This window comes from Hyla sarda, chromosome 12 (genome assembly GCF_029499605.1).
Source record: "Hyla sarda isolate aHylSar1 chromosome 12, aHylSar1.hap1, whole genome shotgun sequence".
Classification (NCBI taxonomy): Eukaryota; Metazoa; Chordata; class Amphibia; order Anura; family Hylidae; genus Hyla; species Hyla sarda.
The window spans coordinates 48,290,768-48,316,240 of record NC_079200.1 but is presented as its reverse complement, the minus strand read 5'-3'; the positions used below and the strand labels follow the sequence as shown (position 1 = coordinate 48,316,240).

Genomic DNA, 25,473 nt, shown 5'->3' with positions numbered 1-25,473 from the left:
CACTACTAAGCCTGTCTAGTAAAGTAAGAAAAAAACACAACAGGTTTTAAAAAAATTTTATTACAAAAAACACTCCCCCACAAGCCCTCTTTAACCATTTTATTAAAATCAAACAAAGAAAAACGCTGGTCATCGAAGTAGTCCACCGAAGTCCACAGGATACACGGATCTGAAATGAGAAGAAAACAAAAAAAATGGGTTAGTACATTTATTATCACCTGCTCACACATCTCCCGCCCCGCACGACTACAACTGCCAGCATGCCCTTACAGTAAGGACATGCTGGGAGTTGTAGTTGTGTGGTGCAGGAGATGTGTGGGCAAGTGACAAGCTTGTCCCCTGCCCCCAGCTGCAGGACTACAACTCCCAGCATGCCCTTATAGTAAGGTGGGGAGGAGGTCGGGCACAGTGTTTCCCAACCTGGGACTTGTAGTTTTGCAACATCTGGAGGCACCCTGGTTGGGAAACACTGTTTTAGGCCAGTGTTTCCCAACCAGGGTGCCTCCAGATGTTGCAAAACTACAAGCCCCAGCATGCCTGGACAGTCAAAGGCTGTCTAGGCATGCTGGGAGTTGTAGTTTTGCAACATCTGGAGGCAACCTGGCTGGGAAACACTGGCCTAAAACAGTGTTTCCCAACCAGGTTGCCTACAGATGTTGCAAGACTACAAGCCCAAGCATGCCTGGACAGTCAAAGTCTGTCCAGGCATGCTGGGAGTTGTAGTCTTGCAACATCTGTAGGCAACCTGGTTGGGAAACAGTGGCCTAAAACAGTGTTTCCCAACCAAGGTGCCTCCAGATGTTGCAAAACTACAAGTCCCAGCATGCCTGGACAGTCAAAGGCTGTCTAGGCATGCTGGGAGTTGTAGTTTTGCAACATCTGGAGGCAACCTGGCTGGGAAACACTGGCCTAAAACAGTGTAAATTGAGTAAATTTAGTCAATTTTTACGGCCGTTGCAACAGTTTATTGCGCAACTGCGACTGTCTCAGTTAATAAATTCCTGACCACTGCAAGTCAAAACTGAAAACTTGCGTAAATTAACCTGGAAAAAAAAATTTGACTTTCTATCTCTTGCTAGGGAAAGTCGCACAATTTATAGGGTAGGCGCAATTGCGACAATTTTGCGCCAAAAATAGTCAGAAAAAAATAACTAAACCCCTTAGTAAATGCCCCTCTATGTGAATTGCACTCAGTAAACCAGCCCAGGTCGGGTGTTCTGTGTGAACAATATGTAGTATCAGGCAAGTTTAAAACAATAAATCAGAACAATCTGTATTTGGATCTAAACTATCAGTAGGTAGCCATTTGCCCCTTTAATATGTGACACAGATGGGTCTGACTGAGGCTGAATGAATGAGTAAATGAAATAAAAATGCAACATGAAGGAAGAAGAAATAAACTCTTAGGGGGGGATGTATCATTATGGCCGACATTTATCATTGTCTTTAGACTTTTTTTTTTGTCTACAAGAGGCACAAAAAGGCACAAGCAGGGTTTATTTGCGCCTTTTTGTTTACACGTTTCTGCTGATTTTGAGTTGCGATCCACTGATTTTGGCAATACACATGATATAGAAGGGATTTATGAACTACGCCTTTTGTAAAAAAGCGCAAACAAGGCGCAAAGCCACTGAAAAGTCTCTAAACCTACACCATCCCAGACCTGGCGTAGCTTTTTAGTGTATGTGAAGAGAGAAATTTTAGAAAATGTTTACCTGCACAAAATTAATCAAATGCTCTGTGAACATTTAAAGGACTACTCTAGTGCAGAGTATTCCTGCTCCGTCCTGCCCGGGCTGCAAAATAAATGAAAATGAACCATCACTCACCTCCCTGGGTTCCCGCAGAGCTCCACTACAGCTGATCGGTCCTCCGGTCCATCCTCTTCATACTTCCGGGTGTAACGAAGCATCACATGGCGATCAGCCTATCGCCGGCCGCCGCGATGTTCTGCCTCGGCCGGCGATAGGCTGAGCGCCATGTGACGCTTCGTTACACCCGGAAGTATGAAGGAGATGGACCGGAGGACCGATCGGCTGTAGTGGCGCTCCGCGGGAACCCAGGGAGGTGAGTGATGGTTCATTTTCATTTATTTTGCAGCCCGGGCAGGACGGAGCAGGAATACTCTGCACTAGAATACTCCTTTAATAAATTTGGTGATCCTACACATTATCAGCACACAAAAAAAAGGTGTAAAAATTGCTTCACTTACACCTACAATCATAAATGTGGGCCTATGTGTCTAATGTAGACACAGTTCTACCAAATTACACTCTTGTCTAATTTACACTCTTGCTCAGAATTTACTAAGGCTGTGCACTCCTTTGATTAATCTTGTGCAAATATAGAAACACCCCCCCCCCCATCCCTCTAACGTACACTCCTTCTCAACTGTCACAGCTTTTTCCTGTGTTTTTTGTCAGTTTTTCTTGCGTTTTTTACTTGCGTTCTTGCTGGTGAGTGGAAACAAACAAAATTTACTAAAATTTTTGTTATTTTTTTTTTCTTCGAAAATTTAGATACGTGAATGCGTAGGATTATGTCAGATTTGGTGGATTGCGACGATGAACAGCTTTTTTTTTAATGTCAATAAAAGGGTTAATGAGGGCTTTGGGGGAGTTTAAAAAAATTTTTTTTTTTATGTGTTGTGTTTTTATAATTGAATTTTCAGGCTTAGTAGTGGAAGGCGTCTTGTAGACAGACTCCATTACTAAGCTGGGGCTTAGTGTTAGCCCCCAAAACAGCTAGCGCTAACCTCCAATTATTACCCCAGTACCCACCGCCACAGGGGTTCCGGGAAGAGCCAGTACCAACAGTCCCGAAGTGTCAAAAATGGTGCTCCTGGGCCTAGGTGGTAACAGGCTGGCGTTATTTAGGCTCGGAAGGGCCAGTAACAATGGTCCTCGCCCACCCTGGTAACGTCAGGCTGTTGCTGCTTGGTTGGTATCTGGCTGATACTGAAAAAATGAGGGAACCACAGCTTTTAAAAAAAAAATAAAAAATTTTATCAAAAAAAAAAAAAAAAAACGCATAGGGTTCCCCCTATTTTCAGTATCAGCCAGATACCAACCAAGCAGCAAGAGCTTGACGTTACCAGGGTGGGGGAGGACCATTGTTACTGGCCCTCCCCAGCCTAAATAACGCCAACCTGTTATCACCTAGGCCCAGGAGCGCAATTTTTGACGCTGGGTACCGGGGGTACATGCGTCTACATAGTGCTGCCCGCGGCTTCTATATACACTGACATAATTCATAATCCCTGCCGGGAGAGGGGAGCTCTGATTGGTCAATAGCTATCCAACAATCAGAGCTCCCGTGTTCCGGCCACGGGGATTATGAATTATGTCAGTGTATATAGAAGCCACGGGCAGCGCGATGTAGTCGTATGTACCTCCCGGCTTGCTAACTTAAATGCGGATCGCAGCAGATCATTCTCTGGAGATCCGCTGCGATCCGCATTTATTAACTATACAAAACGGCGGTCCTTGTGTCTACATTGCGGCTTCTATATACAATGTCATAATTCATAATCCCCGCCACTGGAACACGGGAGCTCTGATTGGAGAATAGCTATTGACCAATCAGAGCTCCCGTCTCCCGGCGGGGATTATGAATTATGTCAGTGTATATAGAAGCCGCGGGCAGAGCGATGTAGACGCATATACCGCCCGGCTTGTTAACTTACATGCGGATCGCAGCCGGTCTCTGCAGAATGACCTCCTGCAGTCTGCACCTCAGCCCCTAGACTACAACTCCCATCATGGGCAGGGTCTGTCCTTACTGTCCCAAAATAGACACTTCGGTACGTGTCCTCCGAGGTGGTGTATTGCGCAGGAAAAGTGCTTTTGCGCATGTTTTTTTGCATTAAAAAAAAAACAATTAATTTGATTCTACAGTAGAAAGTGCTCTATGGTAAACTTAACCGTAGACATGGCCATGAAAAACTCAGATTTTTAGTAAAAAAAAAAATGTGCAAAAAAACTCCTGCGCAAATTTTTGCGTTAAAAATACACCAAAAAAAGCTCTATATACAATGATAAATTCCCCCCTTAGTGTAGATAAGGAAAGAAAAATTACATCTGAAAAAAATATATATATATATAAAATAAATACAATATACAATAACAATAGCTGTTATCATTAAAGCTACTAAACTAAAACATTAGGGTGACTAACTAATTAGAGAATCCATAGAAAGATGGTAGTGCTAGCGTACACTATTGTGGTGTTCCGGTACCGTATTGCATACCGTACCTAGTGTAGAGGTCCCCAAAGTCAGAGTAAACACGCTCAGGTAGGGTCCCCCAGGTGGGACAGCCCCTAGACGCCTCTCCTCTACTCTAATTCTACAATGTTCATGTATGTATATATTTAGTAATAATGTATATATAATATAATGTATAGTACTTACCTTGTTTAGCGTCGCAGGACCTTCGGTCATGTGACCATGTTAAATCCTCTATGATATGTTGGAGGACCTTTGGAGGTCCTTGGGTCACATGTTACCCATAATCCTTTGTAATGGTGATTGACACAAGTATTGGACCAATTAGCTCTAGTCCAGCCCCTGCCCACATAAGGGAGCTGTAGCCAATTATCGAAAACCTACCGGCCTCAGCGGAACTAAACCGTGAGTTATAAACTAATTCCCGCTAAAGCTAGCGTGACTACTGGACCGCAACTAAATCCTAAATCCAGTGGAACAGCGCATATTATCCTAAAGACTCTAAATTGCTAAAGTCCCTACCTTTGTCAATCTCCAAAGAAAGCTTGCATGTATAGCAATTGTTCCGGTTATGAAGCTTGCATAAAATCTTCAGTAAAAGTTACAACTGTTTCAGCAAACTCTCCGGTTGTGGACATTCAATTATTCTATACCTCCCTATCGCTCTTTGGAAGGGTGGAGTTAGGACAAGCATTACTGAGGAGCCCTCACCCTGGCTCACGAATAGCAAGGGTTAACAAGCACCCTTTAGTCACCGCACAGCTACATCCCATGCCCTACTCACCCAGGCTATCACACTATCATAATAATAATAATTATATAACCAATAAATTACACAATTTATTACAAATTGAGGATTTAATAATGAAAAAAAAATCACCTCTAGCAGATATTGGCTGCCGTAAGCCGTTCTGGTAGAGTGGGATACCGAGAGTAATGCCGCTGGTATTGCGCAGTAACCTACTGGCCATGCCGCCCTCACCCTTGTGTTGCTGTGACTCCATATAACTCTGATAAAAACTACTAATCACAGCGCAAAAAATGACCCTCATACATCCACATATACACAAAAAAAAAAGAGTTATAGGTATCAGAATAGTTTTATATTTTTGCATAGTTCCCCCACATTAGGTTGGCAGCATAGTTCCCCCACATTAGGTTGGCAGTATAGGCCCCCCCCCCACATTAGGTTGGCAGCATAGTTCCCCCACATTAGGTTGGCAGTATAGCTCCCCCACATTAGGTAGGCAGTATATTTCCCCCACATTAGGTTGTAGTTCCTCCACATTAGGTAGGCAGTATAGTTCCCCCACATTAAGTTGTAGTTCCCCCCACATTAGGTAGGCAGTATAGTTCCCCCACATTAGGTTGTAGTTCCCCCACATTAGGTTGGCAGTATAGTTCCCCCAACATTAGGTTGGCAGTATAGTTCCCCCAACATTAGGTTGGCAGTATGGTTCCCCCCACATTAGGTTGTCAGTATAGTTCCTCCACATTAGGTTGTAGTCCCCCACATTAGGCTGGCAGTATAGTTCCCCCCACATTAGGTTGTAGTTCCCCCACATTAGGTTGGCAGTATAGTTCCCCCACACTAGGTGCAGTATAGTTCCCCCACACTAGGTGCAGTATAGTTCACCCACATTAGGTGCAGTATAGTTCTCCACATTAGGTGCAGAATAGTCCCCCCACATTAGGTGCAGTATAGCTTCCCCACAGACATACAGCCTTCAGCCATATACAGTGTATGGCTGGAGGCTGTATACCTGTGTACTGCCCCACTTCAGTGCTCCGACCACCGCTCCTCCTCCTCAGGGGTCACGATCTACTGCTATGGCCTATAGACCATAGCAGTAGGCCCTGGGACCGGAGGAGCAGTGGTTGGAGCACTGAAGATGACTTTCAGGTAACTTGCCATGCGCGGGCGTCCTTCTCCTCGATGCTCCGCTCCTCCACTCCTATGGGTGCACGTAAGGGACGTCAGTGACGTTCCAGCGTGTCCTACCTCCCGTGGCCCCTGCGTTTTAAAAGTTAACGCAGGGTGGCAGAAAGGTAACCGGTGCATCCTTGTGTCCCGGAAAGATCTTTTGGGACACAGGGATGTCCCGAATGTGACGGGGCCCCCTGCGGACTGCTCAATGGCAGATCACCCCCGGGTCCGCCACTGAGCAGCCCGCAGGGGGCCTTCTGGGGGATGGGACACAGAGGTGACAGAGCCTCAAGTTTGAGGCTCGATTTGGCTGTGCCCAGGGACACTAGGCAAACCCTGTGCACACGCCTATGCACATATACTGTACATATATATACAGTGTATATATACACATACTGCATACATTTATATATGTATTTATTATAGATTAAAAAAATAAATTAAAAATAAGCAGCTTGGTTTACTTTATTTTTATTTGTTTTTGAACATTACTTTTGTCATATTTTGTTATACTTAAAAAAAAATAAAAAAAGGAAAAAAAAACTCAAAAAGTAAAGTTCTTTAATTTCACCTAAAGACACAGAAAACTATACAAGCAATGAACATAAACGATGTCACGCTGATGTCAATAACTTATAATGCAGATGAACAGAGGAGACGTGCAGTTAGCGCCTGTCCAGCGCTTTGTCCCGCTCTATGATGGACTCGTCGAATTTGATCATCAGGGTGGTTCCTTTGTGCCGATGAGCCATCACTTTTGCCGGAAAGCCGCTGCAGGTCAGCAGGGTCTCCACAGTGCTGGCTGTGAAGGAATCACAGTTCAATGTGGTGTTCTCCTTGGGGACGGAGATGTAGGAGTTGATCAGCGGGTCCTTCTCGATGTTGTAGTAGGTTTTCTCGTCGTCGTACGTCTGCTCCTGCTTGTCGGCTTCCTTACCGAACAGAGCCTTCTAGGCTAACACCTTGATAAAGAGCAGGGCGCTGATAAACTTGGTCTCCCGTTTACCGTTCTTCTCTCTCATCACCAGCTTGTCCAGGATGCGACATCCCACTTGTAGGCCCAACTCAGAGAGTTTAGCTGGCGCTCGGAGACGGAATAGACGTGTTTTTGTCAGTACTGGAACGCGAACGCACTAAGGCTCACTTCTGTCTTGGGCTGGGCCAGAGAACGTTCTAGAATAGTAGGCTTCCCTCTGCTGAAGCACAAATCCATGACCTGAGGGAGAGATACAATGTTTTAAAGGTGACCATCCAACATGCTTCGTTCTAACAGAACTTACAATAGACTAGGGCAGTGTTTCCCATCCAGTGTGCCTCCAGCTGTTGCAAATCTACAACTCCCAGCATGCCCGGACAGCCAAAGGCTGCTGGATGTTGTAGTTTTGCAACAACTGGAGGAACAGTAATGGGAAACCCTGCAATAGATTGTGGCTTGACTGGCTGCAGCATTGCACACAGGTCCTGAGACTCCTGACAGGCTGATACAGTGAGTGGAGGTCTGGAGGACTGGGGGCTACAGAGTCTGTACTGAGAATTGTACAGACAGGACACTCACCTCAGCCTCTACTCTCTGCCTCCTCACTGCTCCTGGCTCCTCCTCCTGTCCCCACAGTGACTGCAGCTGCTCGGGGGAAGATCTACTATGCTGGGTGAGAAGAAAGGGGACCTAATGTTATTACTAGGGATGCACCGCTATATCGGCGGCCGATACATATCGGCCGAAAATAGCTATTTCGTCAAAATGCCGAAACAACAAAAAATTTGCCGATAATGACCCACCTCCCCTGCCCGCCCACAGCACAAGATACAAACACTGCCAGTGGCAGAGGCATTCGTGGTGGGTGCAGGGGGGGCCGGCCGCAACATCTGGGGGGGGGGGGGGGTTGCGCTCTCCGGGATAGGATTAGGAATACTTCTTTTTATGTGCCCAGGCCGGCTCCTGTGTGTGGCTGCAGGCGGGGGCCGACCAAAGCATATAAAAACGAATACTGTGTACTAAAAACCAGGGGGCCTCCAGCTGTTGTGAAACTACAACTCCCAGCATGCCCGGACCGGCAAAGTCTGTACGGGCATGCTGGGAGTTGTAGTTTCACAACAGCTGGAGGCCCCCTGGTTTTTAGTACACAGTATTAGTTTTTATATGCTCTGGCCGGCCCCCGCCTGCAGCCACACACAGGAGCCGACCCGGGCACATAAAAAGAAGTATTCCTAATCCTATCCCGGACATCATAGTTACATAGTTACATAGTTAGTACGGCCGAAAAAAGACATATGTCCATCAAGTTCAACCAGGGAATTAAGGGGTAGGGGTGTGGCGCGATATTGGGGAAGGGATGGGATTTTATATTTCTTCATAAGCATTAATGTTATTTTGTTCCAGGAATGTATCTAATCCTGTTTTAAAGCTGTTAATTGTTCCTTCTGTGACCAGTTCCTGAGGTAGACCGTTCCATAAATTCACAGTTCTCATGGTAAAGAAGGCGTGTTGCCCCTTGAGACTAAACTTTTTCTTCTCCAGACGGAGGGAGTGCCCCCTTGTCCTTTTGGGGGGTTTAACCTGGAACAGTTTTTCTCCATATTTTTTGTATGGGCCATTAATATACTTATATACGTTTATCATATCCCCCCTCAAACGTCTCTTCTCAAGACTAAACAATTGTAACTCCTTTAATCGCTCCTCATAGCTAAGATGTTCCATGCCCCATATTAGTTTAGTCGCACGTCTCTGCACCCTTTCCAACTCCGCAGTGTCCCTTTTATGGACAGGTGCCCAAAACTGAACAGCATATTCCAGGTGAGGCCGTACCAATGCTTTATAAAGGGGGAGTATTATGTCCCTGTCCCTCGAGTCCATGCCTCTTTTGATACATGACAATATCCTGCCGGCTTTGGAAGTAGCAGCCTGACATTGCATGCTATTCTGTAGTCTGTGATCTACAAGTACACCCAGATCCTTCTCTACCAGTGACTCTGCCAGTTTAATCCCCCCTAAGACATACGACGCATGCAGGTTATTAGTACCCAGATGCATAACTTTACATTTATCCACATTGAACCTCATTTGCCAAGTGGATGCCCAGACACTTAGTCTATCCAAGTCATCCTGTAACTTATGCACATCCTATATAGACTGTACCGTGCTACAAAGCTTGGTGTCATCTGCAAAGATAGAAACAGAGCTGTTAATACCATCCTCTATATCATTGATAAATAAATTAAACAGCGGGCCCAGTACTGAACCTTGGGGTACACCACTAATTACCGGGGACCAATCAGAGTACGAATCATTGACCACCACTCTCTGGGTACGATCCATGAGCCAGTGTTCAATCCAGTTACAAACTAAAGTTTCCAAACCCAAAGACCTTAACTTACCTGTCAGACGTCTGTGAGGGACAGTATCAAATGCTTTAGCAAAATCCAGAAACACTATATCCACAGCCATTCCTCTGTCAAGGCTTCTACTCACATCTTCATAAAAGCAAATTCGATTGGTTTGACAACTTCTATCCTTAGTAAACCCATGCTGGCTATCACTTATAATACTATTATCCCCTATGTATTCCTGTATGTAATCCCTTATAAGTCCTTCAAACAATTTATCCACAATGCACATTAAACTTACCGGTCTATAGTTTCCTGGGGAAGACCTAGAGCCCTTTTTGAAGATTGGCACCACATTCGCCTTGCGCCAGTCCCTTGGCACAATACCAGACACCAGAGAATCTCTAAATATCATGAACAGGGGTACAGATATTACTGAACTTACCTCTCTAAGAACTCTTGGGTGCAATCCATCTGGCCCTGGAGATTTGCGTACATTTATATCACTTAACTTACTGTCACGATGCCGGCTGGCAGGTAGTGGATCCTCTGTGCCAGAGAGGGATTGGCGTGGACCGTGCTAGTGGACCGGTTCTAAGCCACTACTGGTTTTCACCAGAGCCCGCCGCAAAGCGGGATGGTCTTGCTGCGGCGGTAGGGACCAGGTCGTATCCACTAGCAACGGCTCACCTCTCTGGCTGCTGAAGATAGGCGCGGTACAAGGGAGTAGGCAAAAGCAAGGTCGGACGTAGCAGAAGGTCGGGGCAGGCAGCAAGGATCGTAGTCAGGGGCAACGGCAGAAGGTCTGGAAACACAGGCAAGGAACACACAAGGAACGCTTTCACTGGCACTAAGGCAACAAGATCCGGCAAGGGAGTGCAGGGGAAGTGAGGTGATATAGGGAAGTGCACAGGTGAACACACTAATTGGAACCACTGCGCCAATCAGCGGCGCAGTGGCCCTTTAAATCGCAGAGACCCGGCGCGCGCGCGCCCTAGGGAGCGGGGCCGCGCGCGCCGGGACAGAACAGACGGAGAGCGAGTCAGGTAGGGGAGCCGGGGTGCGCATCGCGAGCGGGCGCTACCCGCATCGCGAATCGCATCCCGGCTGGCAGCGGAATCGCAGCGCCCCGGGTCAGAGGACGTGACCGGAGCGCTGCCGCGGGGAGAGTGAAGCGAGCGCTCCGGGGAGGAGCGGGGACCCGGAGCGCTCGGCGTAACAGTACCCCCCCCCTTGGGTCTCCCCCTCTTCTTAGAGCCTGAGAACCTGAGGAGCAGACTTTTGTCTAGGATGTTGTCCTCAGGTTCCCAGGATCTCTCTTCAGGACCACAACCCTCCCAGTCCACTAAAAAAAAAATTTTCCCTCTGACCTTTTTGGCAGCTAAAATTTCTTTGACCGAGAAGATGTCCGAGGAGCCGGAAACAGGAGTGGGAGGAACAGATTTGGGAGAAAAACGGTTGAGGATGAGTGGTTTGAGAAGAGAGACGTGAAAGGCATTAGGGATACGAAGAGAGGGAGGAAGAAGAAGTTTATAAGAGACAGGATTAATTTGACACAAAATTTTGAAAGGACCAAGATAGCGTGGTCCCAACTTGTAGCTAGGGACACGGAAGCGGACATATTTAGCGGAGAGCCATACCTTGTCTCCAGGGGAAAAAACGGGGGGAGCTCTTCTTTTCTTATCCGCGAACTTCTTCATGCGTGATGAAGCCTGTAAGAGAGAATTTTGGGTCTCTCTCCATATGATGGAAAGGTCACGAGAAATTTCATCCACAGCGGGCAGACCAGAGGGCAAGGGAGTAGGGAGGGGGGGAAGAGGGTGACGGCCGTACACCACGAAAAATGGGGATTTGGAGGAAGACTCAGAGATCCTGAAGTTATACGAGAATTCGGCCCATGGGAGGAGATCTGCCCAGTCATCCTGGCGGGAGGAAACAAAATGTCGCAAATAATCACCCAAGATCTGGTTAATCCTTTCTACTTGTCCATTGGACTGGGGATGATATGCAGAAGAAAAATTTAATTTAATCTTGAGTTGTTTACAGAGAGCCCTCCAGAATTTAGACACGAATTGGACGCCTCTATCCGAGACAATCTGCGAAGGCAACCCGTGAAGACGAAAAATGTGTACAAAAAATTGTTTAGCCAACTGAGGCGCAGAAGGAAGACCAGGAAGAGGGATGAAATGTGCCATTTTGGAGAATCGATCAACGACCACCCAAATAACAGTGTTGCCACGGGAAGGGGGTAAATCAGTAATAAAATCCATACCAATCAGAGACCAAGGCTGTTCGGGGACAGGCAGAGGATGAAGAAAACCAGCGGGCTTCTGGCGAGGAGTCTTATCCCGGGCACAGATAGTGCAGGCTCGCACAAAGTCCACAACATCCGTCTCCAGAGTCGGCCACCAATAGAAGCGGGAGATGAGTTGCACAGATTTCTTGATACCCGCATGACCTGCGAGATGGGAGGAGTGACCCCATTTGAGGATTCCGAGGCGTTGGCGAGGAGAAACAAAGGTCTTTCCTGGAGGAGTCTGCCTGATGGAGGCAGGAGAAGTGGAGATCAGGCAGTCAGGTGGAATGATGTGTTGCGGAGAGAGTTCAACTTCTGAGGCATCCGAGGAACGAGAGAGAGCATCGGCCCTAATGTTCTTATCGGCAGGACGAAAGTGAATCTCAAAATTAAATCGGGCAAAGAACAGAGACCACCGGGCCTGGCGAGGATTCAGCCGTTGGGCAGACTGGAGGTAGGAGAGGTTCTTGTGGTCGGTGTAGATAATAACAGGAGAACTTGATCCCTCCAGCAGATGCCTCCATTCCTCAAGTGCTAATTTAATGGCTAGAAGCTCTCGATCCCCGATGGAGTAGTTCCTCTCCGCTGGAGAGAAGGTCCTAGAGAAAAAACCACAAGTGACAGCATGCCCGGAAGAATTTTTTTGTAGAAGAACAGCTCCAGCTCCCACTGAGGAGGCATCAACCTCCAATAGGAAGGGTTTGGAAGGGTCAGGTCTGGAGAGGACGGGAGCCGAAGAAAAGGCAGACTTGAGTCGTTTAAAGGCGTCTTCTGCTTGAGGAGGCCAGGACTTGGGATCAGCATTTTTTTTGGTTAAAGCCACGATAGGAGCCACAATGGTAGAAAAATGTGGAATAAATTGCCTGTAATAATTGGCGAACCCCAAAAAGCGTTGGATAGCACGGAGTCCGGAGGGGCGTGGCCAATCTAAGACGGCAGAGAGTTTGTCTGGATCCATCTGTAGTCCCTGGCCAGAGACCAAATATCCTAGAAAAGGAAGAGATTGGCATTCAAACAGACATTTCTCAATTTTGGCATAGAGTTGGTTGTCACGAAGTCTCTGAAGAACCATACGGACATGCTGGCGGTGTTCTTCTAGATTGGCAGAAAAAATTAGGATATCGTCCAGATATACAACAACACAGGAGTATAACAGATCACGAAAAATTTCATTGACAAAGTCTTGGAAGACGGCAGGGGCGTTGCACAGTCCAAAGGGCATGACCAGATACTCAAAGTGTCCATCTCTGGTGTTAAATGCCGTTTTCCACTCGTCCCCCTCTCTGATGCGGATGAGGTTATAGGCGCCTCTTAGGTCCAATTTAGTGAAGATGTGGGCACCTTGGAGGCGATCAAAGAGTTCAGAGATGAGGGGTAAGGGGTAGCGGTTCTTAACCGTGATTTTATTAAGACCGCGGTAGTCAATGCAAGGACGTAGGGAGCCATCTTTTTTGGACACAAAGAAAAATCCGGCTCCGGCAGGAGAGGAGGATTTACGGATAAAGCCCTTTTTTAGATTCTCCTGGACGTATTCGGACATGGCAAGAGTCTCTGGGGCAGAGAGAGGATAAATTCTGCCCCGGGGTGGAGTAGTGCCCGGGAGGAGGTCGATAGGGCAATCATAAGGCCTGTGAGGAGGTAGAGTCTCAGCTTGTTTTTTGCAGAAAACATCCGCGAAGTCCATATAGGCCTTAGGGAGACCGGTTACTGGAGGAACCACAGAGTTACGGCAAGGGTTACTGGGAACCGGTTTTAGACAGTTCTTGGAACAAGAGGACCCCCAACTCTTGATCTCCCCAGTGGACCAATCCAGGGTAGGGGAATGAAGTTGAAGCCAGGGAAGTCCAAGGAGAATTTCCGAGGTGCAATTGGGGAGGACCAAAAGTTCAATCCTCTCATGATGAGATCCGATGCTCATAAGAAGGGGCTCCGTGCGGAAACGTATGGAACAGTCCAATCTTTCATTATTTACACAATTGATGTAGAGGGGTCTGGCGAGACTGGTCACCGGGATGTTGAACCTGTTGACGAGAGAGGCCAAAATAAAATTTCCTGCAGATCCAGAGTCCAAGAAGGCCACTGTAGAGAAGGAGAAGGCAGAGGCAGACATCCGCACAGGCACAGTAAGACGTGGAGAAGCAGAGTAGACATCAAGGACTGTTTCACCTTTGTGCGGAGTCAGCGTACGTCTTTCCAGGCGGGGAGGACGGATAGGACAATCTCTCAGGAAGTGTTCGGTACTAGCACAGTACAGGCAGAGGTTCTCCATACGGCGTCGTGTCCTCTCTTGAGGTGTCAGGCGAGACCGGTCGACCTGCATAGCCTCCACGGCGGGAGGCACAGGAACAGATTGCAGGGGACCAGAGGAGAGAGGAGCCGAGGAGAAGAAACGCCTCGTGCGAACAGAGTCCATATCTTGGCGGAGTTCCTGACGCCTTTCGGAAAAACGCATGTCAATGCGAGTGGCTAGGTGAATAAGTTCATGTAGATTAGCAGGAATTTCTCGTGCGGCCAGAACATCTTTAATGTTGCTGGATAGGCCTTTTTTGAAGGTCGCGCAGAGGGCCTCATTATTCCAGGACAATTCTGAAGCAAGAGTACGGAATTGTACGGCATACTCGCCAACGGAAGAATTACCCTGGACCAGGTTCAACAAGGCAGTCTCAGCAGAAGAGGCTCGGGCAGGTTCCTCAAAGACACTTCGGATTTCCGAGAAGAAGGAGTGTACAGAGGCAGTGACGGGGTCATTGCGGTCCCAGAGCGGTGTGGCCCATGACAGGGCTTTTCCGGACAGAAGGCTGACTACGAAAGCCACCTTAGACCTTTCAGTGGGAAACAGGTCCGACATCATCTCCAGATGCAGGGAACATTGGGAAAGAAAGCCACGGCAAAACTTAGAGTCCCCATCAAATTTATCCGGCAAGGATAAGCGTATCCCAGGAGCGGCCACTCGCTGCGGAGGAGGTGCAGGAGCTGGCGGAGGAGATGACTGCTGAAGCTGTGGTAGTAACTGTTGTAGCATAACGGTCAGTTGAGACAGCTGTTGGCCTTGTTGCGCTATCTGTTGTGACTGCTGGGCGACCACCGTGGTGAGGTCAGCGACAACTGGCAGAGGAACTTCAGCGGGATCCATGGCCGGATCTACTGTCACGATGCCGGCTGGCAGGTAGTGGATCCTCTGTGCCAGAGAGGGATTGGCGTGGACCGTGCTAGTGGACCGGTTCTAAGCCACTACTGGTTTTCACCAGAGCCCGCCGCAAAGCGGGATGGTCTTGCTGCGGCGGTAGTGACCAGGTCGTATCCACTAGCAACGGCTCACCTCTCTGGCTGCTGAAGATAGGCGCGGTACAAGGGAGTAGGCAAAAGCAAGGTCGGACGTAGCAGAAGGTCGGGGCAGGCAGCAAGGATCGTAGTCAGGGGCAACGGCAGAAGGTCTGGAAACACAGGCAAGGAACACACAAGGAACGCTTTCACTGGCACTAAGGCAACAAGATCCGGCAAGGGAGTGCAGGGGAAGTGAGGTGATATAGGGAAGTGCACAGGTGAACACACTAATTGGAACCACTGCGCCAATCAGCGGCGCAGTGGCCCTTTAAATCGCAGAGACCCGGCGCGCGCGCGCCCTAGGGAGCGGGGCCGCGCGCGCCGGGACAGAACAGACGGAGAGCGAGTCAGGTAGGGGAGCCGGGGTGCGCATCGCGAGCGGGCGCTACCCGCATCGCGAATCGCATCCCGGCTGGCAGCGGAATCGCAGCGCCCCGGGTCAGAGGACGTGACCGGAGCGCTGCCGCGGGGAGAGTGAAGCGAGCGCTCCGGGGAGGAGCGGGGACCCGGAGCGCTCGGCGTAACACTTACCTTGTATCATCTCTACATTAAGCCAGTTCAGTACATTACATGATGTGTTACCAGCACTGACCTGGCCAATGTCAGCTCCTTTTTCCATAGTGTATACAGAACTAAAGAACCCATTCAGTACCTCCGCCTTCTCTTGATCGCCCGTGACAACCTCCCCATTATCATTATTAAGGGGTCCTACATGCTCTGTCCTTGTTTTTTTTGCATTTATATATCTAAAAAAAATATTTAGGATTAGTTTTGATTTCGGGACATAAGGATGTCCGGCGGTCACTCACCATTCCCCGGCGTCCTCCCGCGATCCTCCCGCGATCCTCCTTCGGTCCTTCGCTTCTTCGCCTCTATGGTCGTACGCACGGGACGTCACTGACGTCCCGTGCGTACAACCATAGAGACGCAGGAGGACCGCAGGATCGTTGCGGGAGAACGCACGCTGGCCGGGGCATGGTAAGTGACCGTGCCATCTTCTTCAGTGTTCCGGTCACCGCTCCTTCGGTCCCGGCACCTACTGCTATGGTCCATGGGCCATAGCAGTAGATGTAACCCCGGGCCGGAGGAGCGGTGACCGGATCACTGTGGGGGCAGCAGTACAGACATACAGCCTCCAGCCGTACACTGTATATGGCTGGAAGCTGTATGTCTGTGGGGTGGGGGAACTGCTGACCTAATGTGGGGGGGAGCTGCCTACAAATGTGGGGGGAGCTACCTAATATTGGGGGGGGGAGCTGCCTAATATTGTGTGTGGGGGGGAGCTGCCTAATATTGTGTGTGGGGGGGGAGCTGCCTAATATTGTGTGGGGGGGGAGCTGCCTAATATTGTGGGGGGGGGAGCTGCCTAATATTGTGGGGGGGGGAGCTGCCTAATATTGTGGGGGGGAGGGAGCTGCCTAATATTGTGGGGGGGGGAGCTGCCTAATATTGTGGGGGGGAGGGAGCTGCCTAATGTTGGGGGGGGGAGCTGCCTAATATTGTTGGGGGGAGCTGCCTGATATTGTGGGGGGGGAGCTGCCTGATATTGTGGGGAGAGCTGCCTAATATTGTGGGGGGGGGAGCTGCCTAATATTGTTGGGGGAGCTGCCTAATATTGTTGGGGGGAGCTGCCTAATATTGTTGGGGGGAGCTGCCTAATATTGTGGGGGGGAGCTGCCTAATATTGTTGGGGGGGGGGGAGCTGCCTAATATTGTTGGGGGGAGCTGCCTGATATTGTGGGGGGGGGCTGCCTAATATTGTGGGGGGGAGCTGCCTAATATTGTTGGGGGGGGGGGGGAGCTGCCTAATATTGTTGGGGGGAGCTGCCTGATATTGTGGGGGGGGGGCTGCCTAATATTGTGGGGGGAGCTGCCTAATATTGTTGGGGGGAGCTGCCTAATATTGTGGGGGGAGCTGCCTAATATTGTTGGGGGGAGCTGCCTAATATTGTGGGGGGGGGGAGCTGCCTACAAATGTGGGGGGAGCTGCCTAATATTGTGGGGGACCTGCCTACTATTGTGGGGAACCTGCCTACTATTGTGGGGGAACTGCTGACCTAATGTGGGGGGGGGGGGGAGCTGCCTACAAATGTGGGGGGAGCTGCCTAATATTGTTGGGGGGAGCTGCCTAATATTGTGTGGGAACTGCCTACTATTGTTGGGGGGAGCTGCCTACTATTGTGGGGGAAATGCTGACCTAATGTGGGGGAGCTGCCTACTATTGTGAGGAACCTGCCTACTATTGTGGGGGAACTGCTGACCTAATGTGGGGGGGAGCTGCCTAAAAATGTGGGGGGAGCTGCCTAATATTGTTGGGGGGAGCTGCCTAATATTGTGTGGGAACTGCCTACTATTGTTGGGGGGAGCTGCCTACTATTGTGGGGAGCCTTCCTACTATTGTGGGGGAAATGCTGACCTAATTTGGGAACCTGCCTACTATTGTGGGGGAAATGCTGACCTAATTTGGGAACCTGCCTACTGTTGTGGGGGAGCTGCCTACTGTTGTGGGGGAGCTGCCTACTGTTGTGGGGGAGCTGCCTACTGTTGTGGGGGAGCTGCCTACTAATGTGGGGGAACTCCCGACCTAATGTGGGGGAGCTGGCAATCTAATGTGGGGGAATCTAATCTAATGAGCGGAGCGCTGCATTTTACCAGAAGACGGGGAGAAGTCATTTTCGGTACCGATTTCGGCCGGACATTTTTTTTTATTTCGGTTTCGTTTCGGTTCTGAAATTTCCATTTCGGTGCACCTCTAGTTATTACTATGTAAGGGAAAGGGGTGAGAGTCCTGTTACGTAGTGTGTGTGGGGTGGGGGACATTTGATGTGGGGGGCTGGAGAGGGGGGACATGTGATGTGAGGGGCTGGAGATGGGGGACGTGTGATGTGGGGGGCTGGAGAGGGGGGCATGTGATGTGGGGGGCTGGAAAGGGGGGACATGTGATGTGGGGGGGGCTGGAGAGGGGGGACATGTGATGTGGGGGGGGCTGGAGAGGGGGGACATGTGATGTGGGGGGCTGGAGAGGGGGGACATGTGATGTGGGGGGGCTGGAGAGGGGGGACATGTGATGTAGGGGGCTGGAGAGGGGGGACCTGTGATGTAGGGGGCTGGAGAGGGGGGACCTGTGATGTGGGGGGCTGTTATGTGGGGTGGGGGGTGGCCTCTAAGGAGAGAATACCTGCTGTTACTACCTTGTAAGAGAGGGGCACTTTTGTTTCTTTTTAATTGCAATTTAAGTTGTTAGTTAATAAATAATTTTTTAGTTAAGGGGAATGTTTTATCAGTTTTATGCCTCCTAAACAGTGGGCAGCATAAAACTGGTGCAGGCATCACAATCCCAGGACACTAGGAAAAACACTGAGACACTCGGTCATTTGAAAATCCAGCTGGGGCTGGTCCCAGCGGGGCGGGGGACGCATCTCTCCCTATGCCAATGGTCTCCAAACTGTGGACCTCCAGCTGTTGCTAAACTAAAACTCCCAGCAAAACTACAACTCCCAGCATGCCCAGACCATTGTTGGAACAGCTAGCAGTCCACAGTTTGGAGACCTAGTCCCTATACGGTTAAATTCCTCGCTTCTGCACTACTACTGGAATTCTGTTCCTGGTATCTGGCACTTCCGGGTTAGGTGACGTCATATGGCTAGCCATCCAATCAGTGCCTGAGGCTGGACATTGCTTCGGCCCATAATTGAATGAGCAGCTGTGTAACGTCGCCTAACCCAGAAGCGCTGGACACCGGGAACGATGTTTTGTGATTCTGGCGGTAGGAAGAGAGGGTTTTTACTGTCTTCCCTAAGTGGATTTTACATAGCGTTAATACCTAATTTCTGCCTTGTATTTTAACCTCAGAGCGCAGCCACAACAAAGCTCTCTTATGGAGGCCTGGCAAATCAAATGTCAAGCTTCCCTGTCCCTTCCCTGCAGCCGGCGGCTGCCACAATGACACAATGCGGGCTGGTATCATGCGGGCTGGCAATGTGGGGCTGGTATCATCATTTATCACCCCATTTCTGCCCTGGGTGGGGGGGAGAGATATAGCTAGCTAAGGCTGCATTCACACCACAATTGTTACATACCGGATCTGGCTGGGAGATGTGAAAACCAGGCACTCCCGTATCTCAGCCGGACCCGGACCCCATCTCATTTGAATGAGCCGACTGAAGTCAGATGGTGACTCCAGTTGGCTCAGTTTTGCCCCGTACCCAGTTTTGTGACCGGACTTAAAACTGTAGTATACCACGGTTTTAAGTCTTGTCACAAAACCGGATACGGGGCAAAAATAAGTCGACTGGAGCCACTATCTGACTCCGGTCGGCTCATTCAAATGAATGAGATGGGGGCTGAAGTACGGGAGTGCCTGGTTTTCACATCACCCTATCGGATCTGGTCCCGTATGTAACAATTGTGGTGTGAATGCAGCCTAATGTGGAATGGAGGTAAAAGTGGGAAGAAGCCTGCCTACATACCTAATATATTAAGGCTGAACATTTACTTAGCTAAGAAGGGGAGAGGGAAGGGGGGTACCTTTGTAGTGTTGGTGTCTATCTGTATATGATCACTGTATGGAGTTAACCTTGGTCTTTGCCTAGTGGATTTTTTTCAGTTGCAGTGTGGGGATATTAGTCATTCTGCAGTGATACTGGTCATGATGTGGCGGCATTACTTGTCCCTTGTGTTCTGGTATTGATCATTTCGATCTCAGTTCACAGGATTTGGTCAGTAACAATATGACGGTAATATGTATGGGGATAATATTCCTCCTTGTATACTGGTATTATTGGTCTCAGTATACAGGATTTGGTCAGTAACAGTATGACAGTAATATGTATGCTGATAATATTCATCCTTGTATTATTGGTAATATTACTCTCAATATACAGGATTCGGTCAGTAACAGTATCATGGTAATATGTGTGGTGATAATTTTCCTCCTTGTATACTGGCATTATTGGTAATATTGCTCTCAATATACTGGATTTTCACATATAACCTTTTTAAAACATTGCTGAAATTTTTCATTATAAGGGAGTGTTGTGCCATTTTACTTTTTGAATTTGTGGTGGACTCTGATCGGGTCTTGGTCGCTGACACCATTTTATTGAAACATTTCACAAAGTACTGGTGTATTCCTTCTGTGATATATAAATATATAGCCATGTAAAGTGATACGCCTGTGCTCGGTGGCCTTTTGCTGGCACAATGACACAATGCTGTGGGGCTGGTATGCAGTAATTTCCAGGGCTGGTTTTCATCCCCAGTCCGGCCCTGCACAGGGGAATGTGGAGCTGACAAACTATGGTTTTTCAAACTGTCAAAAAGAAACGGTCAGCTAATGAACAATCGTGTGAACATTTTCCGGCTGATTGCTCACCCTATTAGGCTATGTTCGCACGGCGGAATATCCGCAATTTTGCCCTAATTTTGTTCAGCAAAGCTTGTTGAACGGAATTGCGGAATTCTGTCAGAATTATGGTGGAATTTTGTCGGAAATCTGTGTTGTCAATTCTATTATTAAAGATTATTAGAATTAGGGTTATTTAGTTTAGAAAAAAGAAGGCTTAGGGGAGACCTAATAACTATGTATAAATATATCAGGGGACAGTACAGAGATCTCTCCCATGATCTATTTATACCCAGGACTGTATCTATAACAAGGGGGCATCCTCTACGTCTAGAGGAAAGAAGGTTTCTACACCAGCACAGACCGGGGTTCTTTACTGTAAGAGCAGTGAGACTGTGGAATTCTCTCCTGGAGGAGGTGGTCATGGTGAACTCAGTAAAAGAGTTTAAAAGGGGTCTGGATGCATTTGTGGAGAATAATAACATTACAGGTTATGGATTCTAGATTTATAGGGACAGAACGTTGATCCAGCGATTTATTCTGATGCTATATCTGGAGTCGGGAAGGAATTTTTACCTCTAGTATGATTTTTTTTTTTTCCTTCCTCTGGATCAACTCAGTAGGGACTCATTAGGGTTATAGGTTGAACTTGATGGTATTTTTTCAACATTATGAACTATGTTACTATGCTGAAATTCAAAGCCCCATTGAGTTCAATGGGATTCTGCCATGGAATTCTGCAAAATGGGACAGAAGAAGTAAATGGGCAGTAAATTTCAGCTGAATTTACAGTGGAATTCTTCAGCAGAATTCCAAACGGAAATTTCACCATGTGAACATAGCCTCACACAGATCAATATAGGCCTGTTTGGCCAATTATACTCCTATGTAATTACCATATTTATCGGCGTATAACACGCACTTTTTAGGCAAAATTTTTTAGCCTAAAGTCTACCTGCGTGTTATACGCCGATAAGCCGCTGAAGTTCAATGATTTAAAGCGGGCGCTTTAAATCAATGAACTGCAGCGGCTTTGCAGGTGCAGAGACCGCCACCGCTGCCGGCTTCTCTGCCCCTGCCTGTCCTGGGGTCTAGAGCCCTTCTGCCGGCCCTTCTCTCCCCCTGGCTATCGGTGCCACTGCCCGTTCTCTCCCCCTGGCTATCGGTAATGGGGCAGTGGCTCCGACAGACAGGGGGAGAGAAGGGGCAGCGGCACCCATTGCCGGCGCCGCTGCCCCGTTGCCTCCCCCATCCCCGGTTGTATAATTACCTGTTGCCGGGGTTGGGTCTGCGCTGCTTCAGGCCTCCAGTGTGCGTCCCCTGCGTCGTTGCTATGCGCTGCGAGACGCAATGACGTCACTCGTCATTGCGCCGCGCCGTGCAGTGCATAGCAACGACGCAGGGGGCGTACACCGGAGGCCTGAAGCAGCGCGGTCCCGACCCCGGCAACAGGTAATTATACAACCAGGGATGGGGGAGGCAACGGGGCAGCGGCGCCGGCAATGGGTGCCTCTGCCCCTTCTCTCCCCCTGGCTATCGGCGCCACTGCCCCATTGCACATTGCACACACACGCACGCTCATTTTACCAAGGATATTTGGGTAAAAAACTTTTTTTACCCAAATATCCTTGGTAAAATGAGGGTTCGTGTTATAGGCCAGTGCGTGGTATACCCCAATAAATACGGTAGGTCCCTATCCTGGGTTTTGTTCCGTATTCTACCTACTCTCTGTCATTGCTTCTCTGTATATGGTGCAATCAAGTTTGGATCATGTTGGGGTTGCAGACTTGGTAACAAAAAAAAAAAGCAGTACTCATTTCACTGATCCGCTGCAGTTTCAACAATCTCTGAGTGTCCGTTGATCTTCACTTTCTGATCAAGTTTCAACACAAGTAAATGCACGCTCACCCCACTAGTGACTGAGGTGGGCCCCTGCAGTCAGTAAGTGACTGAGTGGGTATTACCTTGTGTTAAAATGGGTAGTACAGCAACAATTGGTAAGTGCTTTTATTTTTCTTTTAAAGGGGTACTCCACAGAATTTTTTTTTAATCAACTGGTGCCAAAAAGTTAAACAGATTTGTAAATTATTTCTTTTAAAAAATCTTAAACCTTTCAGTACTTATCGCCTGTTGTATGCTCCACAGGAAGTTCTTTTCTTTTTGAATTTCTTTTCTGTCTGACCACAGTGCTCTCTACTGACACCTCTGTCCATGTCAAGTACTGTCCAGAGCAGGAGATGTTTGCTATTTAAATTTGTTCCTACTCTGGACAGTTCCTAAAATGGACAGAGGTGTCAACAGAGAGCACTGTGGTCAGACAGAAAGGGAATTAAAAAAGAAAAAACTTCCTGTGGAGCATACAGCAGCTGATAAGTAGCTGATAAGTACTGGAAGAATTAAGATTTTCAAATAGAAGTCATTTACAAACCAGTTTAACTTTCTGGCATAAGTTGATAAAAAAATTTTTTCCAGTGGAGTACCCCTTTAACCTTTTGGGGCATAAGGGCGTAAAGGTATGCTCTTGCTACCTGGTACTTAAGGACCAAGGGCGTACCTGAACGCCCGTGGGTATTCCGTTCACTGCCGCGCAATTAAATTTTTTACACTAACATGCTGGTGTTGCCCGATACTTTTCGTTTTAATAAGAGATAAAAGGGAAAAAAGACACCCAAAATTTAAAATGCAATTTCTCCTGAGTTTGGAAATACCCCATATGTGGAAGTAAAGTGCTCTGTGAGCGCACTACAGGGCTCAGGAGTGAGAGCGCACAATGTACATTTGAGGCCTAAATTAGTGATTTGCACAGGAGTGGCTGCTGGTTAAGCGGTTCTGACATGAATGCAAAAAAAAAGCATCCACATGTGACCCCATTTTGAAAACTACACCCCTCACGGATCATGACATGGGGTATAGTGAGCCTTAACACCCAAAAGGTGTTTGAAAATTTTTCATTAAAGTTGGACATGAAAATGTAAAATATTATTTTTTTTCACTGAAATGCTGGTGTTACCCCAAAGTTTTCATTTTCCAAGGGGTAATAGGAAAAAGCCCCCCAAAATTTGTAACCCCATACCCCATATGTGGATGTAAAGTGCTCTGCGGTTGCACTACAGAGCTCAGAAGGGAAGGAGAGCCATTGAGCTTTAGGAGAGAGAAATTGGCTGGAATTTAAGGCCACGTGCATTTACAAAGCCCCCATGGTGCTAGAACAGTGCCCCCCCACATGTGACCCCCATTTAGGAAACAACGCCACTCAAAGAATTTAATAAGGGGTGCAGTGAGTATTTACACTCCACAGGTGTCTGACAGATGTTTGGAACAGTGGTCCATGAAAATGAAACACCAGTGGGGTGTAAAAGCTCACTGCCACCTTGTTACGTTCCGTGAGGGATGTAGTGTTTGCCCCATGAACTGTGCCACTATGTCCCCACGAGATATGCCATTGTTCTCCCATGAACTGTACCACTCTGTCCCCATGTACTGTACCATTTTGTCCCCATAAACTGTGCCACTATGCCCCAATGAGATGTGCCATTGTGGCCCCATGAACTGTACCACTATGCCCCATGTACTGTGCCACTATTCCTCCATGAACTGTGCCACTATGCCCTCATTTAGTGTGCCACTATGCCCCCTTATACTGTGCCATTATGCCCCCATGTACTGTGCCACTATGGCCCCATGAACAATGCCACTATGCCCCCATGAACTGCTCCACTAGCCCCCATGTACTGTGCCACTATGCCCCCATGTACTGCGCCACTATGCCCCCATGAACTGCACCACTATGCCCGCATGAACTGCACCACTATGCCCCCATGAACTGTGCAACTATGCCCCCATGAACTGTGCAACTATGCCCCCATGTACTGTGCCACTATGCCCTCATTTACTGTGCCACTATTCCCCAATGTACTGTGCCACTATTCCCCCATGTACTGTGCCACTATTCCCCCATAAACTGTGCCCCTATGACCCTATAAAACTGTGCCACTATGCTCCCATACACTGCGCCACTATGCCCCCATGAACTGTGCCACTATGTCCCCACAATATATGCCATTGTGCCACTATGCCTCCATGAACTGTGCCACTATGCCCCCATGTACTGTGCCACTATGCCCCCATGTACTGTGCCACTATGCCCCTATGAACTGCACCACTATGCCCCCATTAACTGTGCCACTATGCCCCCATGAACTGTGCCACTATGCCGCCATGAACTGTGCCACTATGCCCCCATAAGATGTGCCATTGTGCCCCTATGAACTTAAAGACACTGATACAAATGAATGAGGGGAGAGCTGGCTAGCGGTCTGGATGTCTGGCAGTCGCAGTCTGGATCTGGACCACGGTCCACCAGTTGGGTATCACTGCTGTACATTATATCTGGTGCTGAGTGTGCAGCAGATTTACAAGAATAGTTGTAATAGGAACACATTGCTTATTAATCTTACATAGAAAGTGTGAGTGTTTTATCCACTATATTTAGTATTACTATACAGAGATTTATATACAGTATACCGACTATACGATCACTGTGCCAATATATACCACTTCTAGTTCCATCACTTACCCCCAGATACTGAAGAACCCCCTCCCCCATAAATTATTATTGACTTTGTTCACTTTAGACCATGTCCAGGGATATGTGACCTATACCAGGACACTAGGTGCATCTCCTGCCTATACTGATGGAGGTGCCTAATGTCCTTGACACCTGGAGCTTGTATCCCAAGGAACATAATAGGTGACTGAACCCATTTAGTTCACCATTTGTCTCCAAACTGTGGACCTCCAGATATTGCAAAACTACAACTCCCAACAAGCCTTGCTGGGAGTTGTAATTTTGCAACATCTAGAGGTCCATAGTTTGGAGACCACTGTGATCCATCATAAGGTCCCTTAAACTGCACAGGGTACCAACCAACCTAAGGCCAACTCTAAATGTCTTTCATGACGCCCACATCACATTGTATAAGGCAGAGCAGGTTTATAGGGCCACTGCCAGGCATGTGCCACCTGAGGTCCAT

General features: G+C 48.3%; 1 pseudogene; it reads right to left on the bottom strand.

Annotated features, from left to right (window-relative positions):
* Positions 1-6,626: 6,626 nt before the first annotated feature.
* On the bottom strand, positions 6,627-25,461 carry LOC130296639 (trafficking protein particle complex subunit 5-like; annotated as a pseudogene).
* Positions 25,462-25,473: the final 12 nt, after the last annotated feature.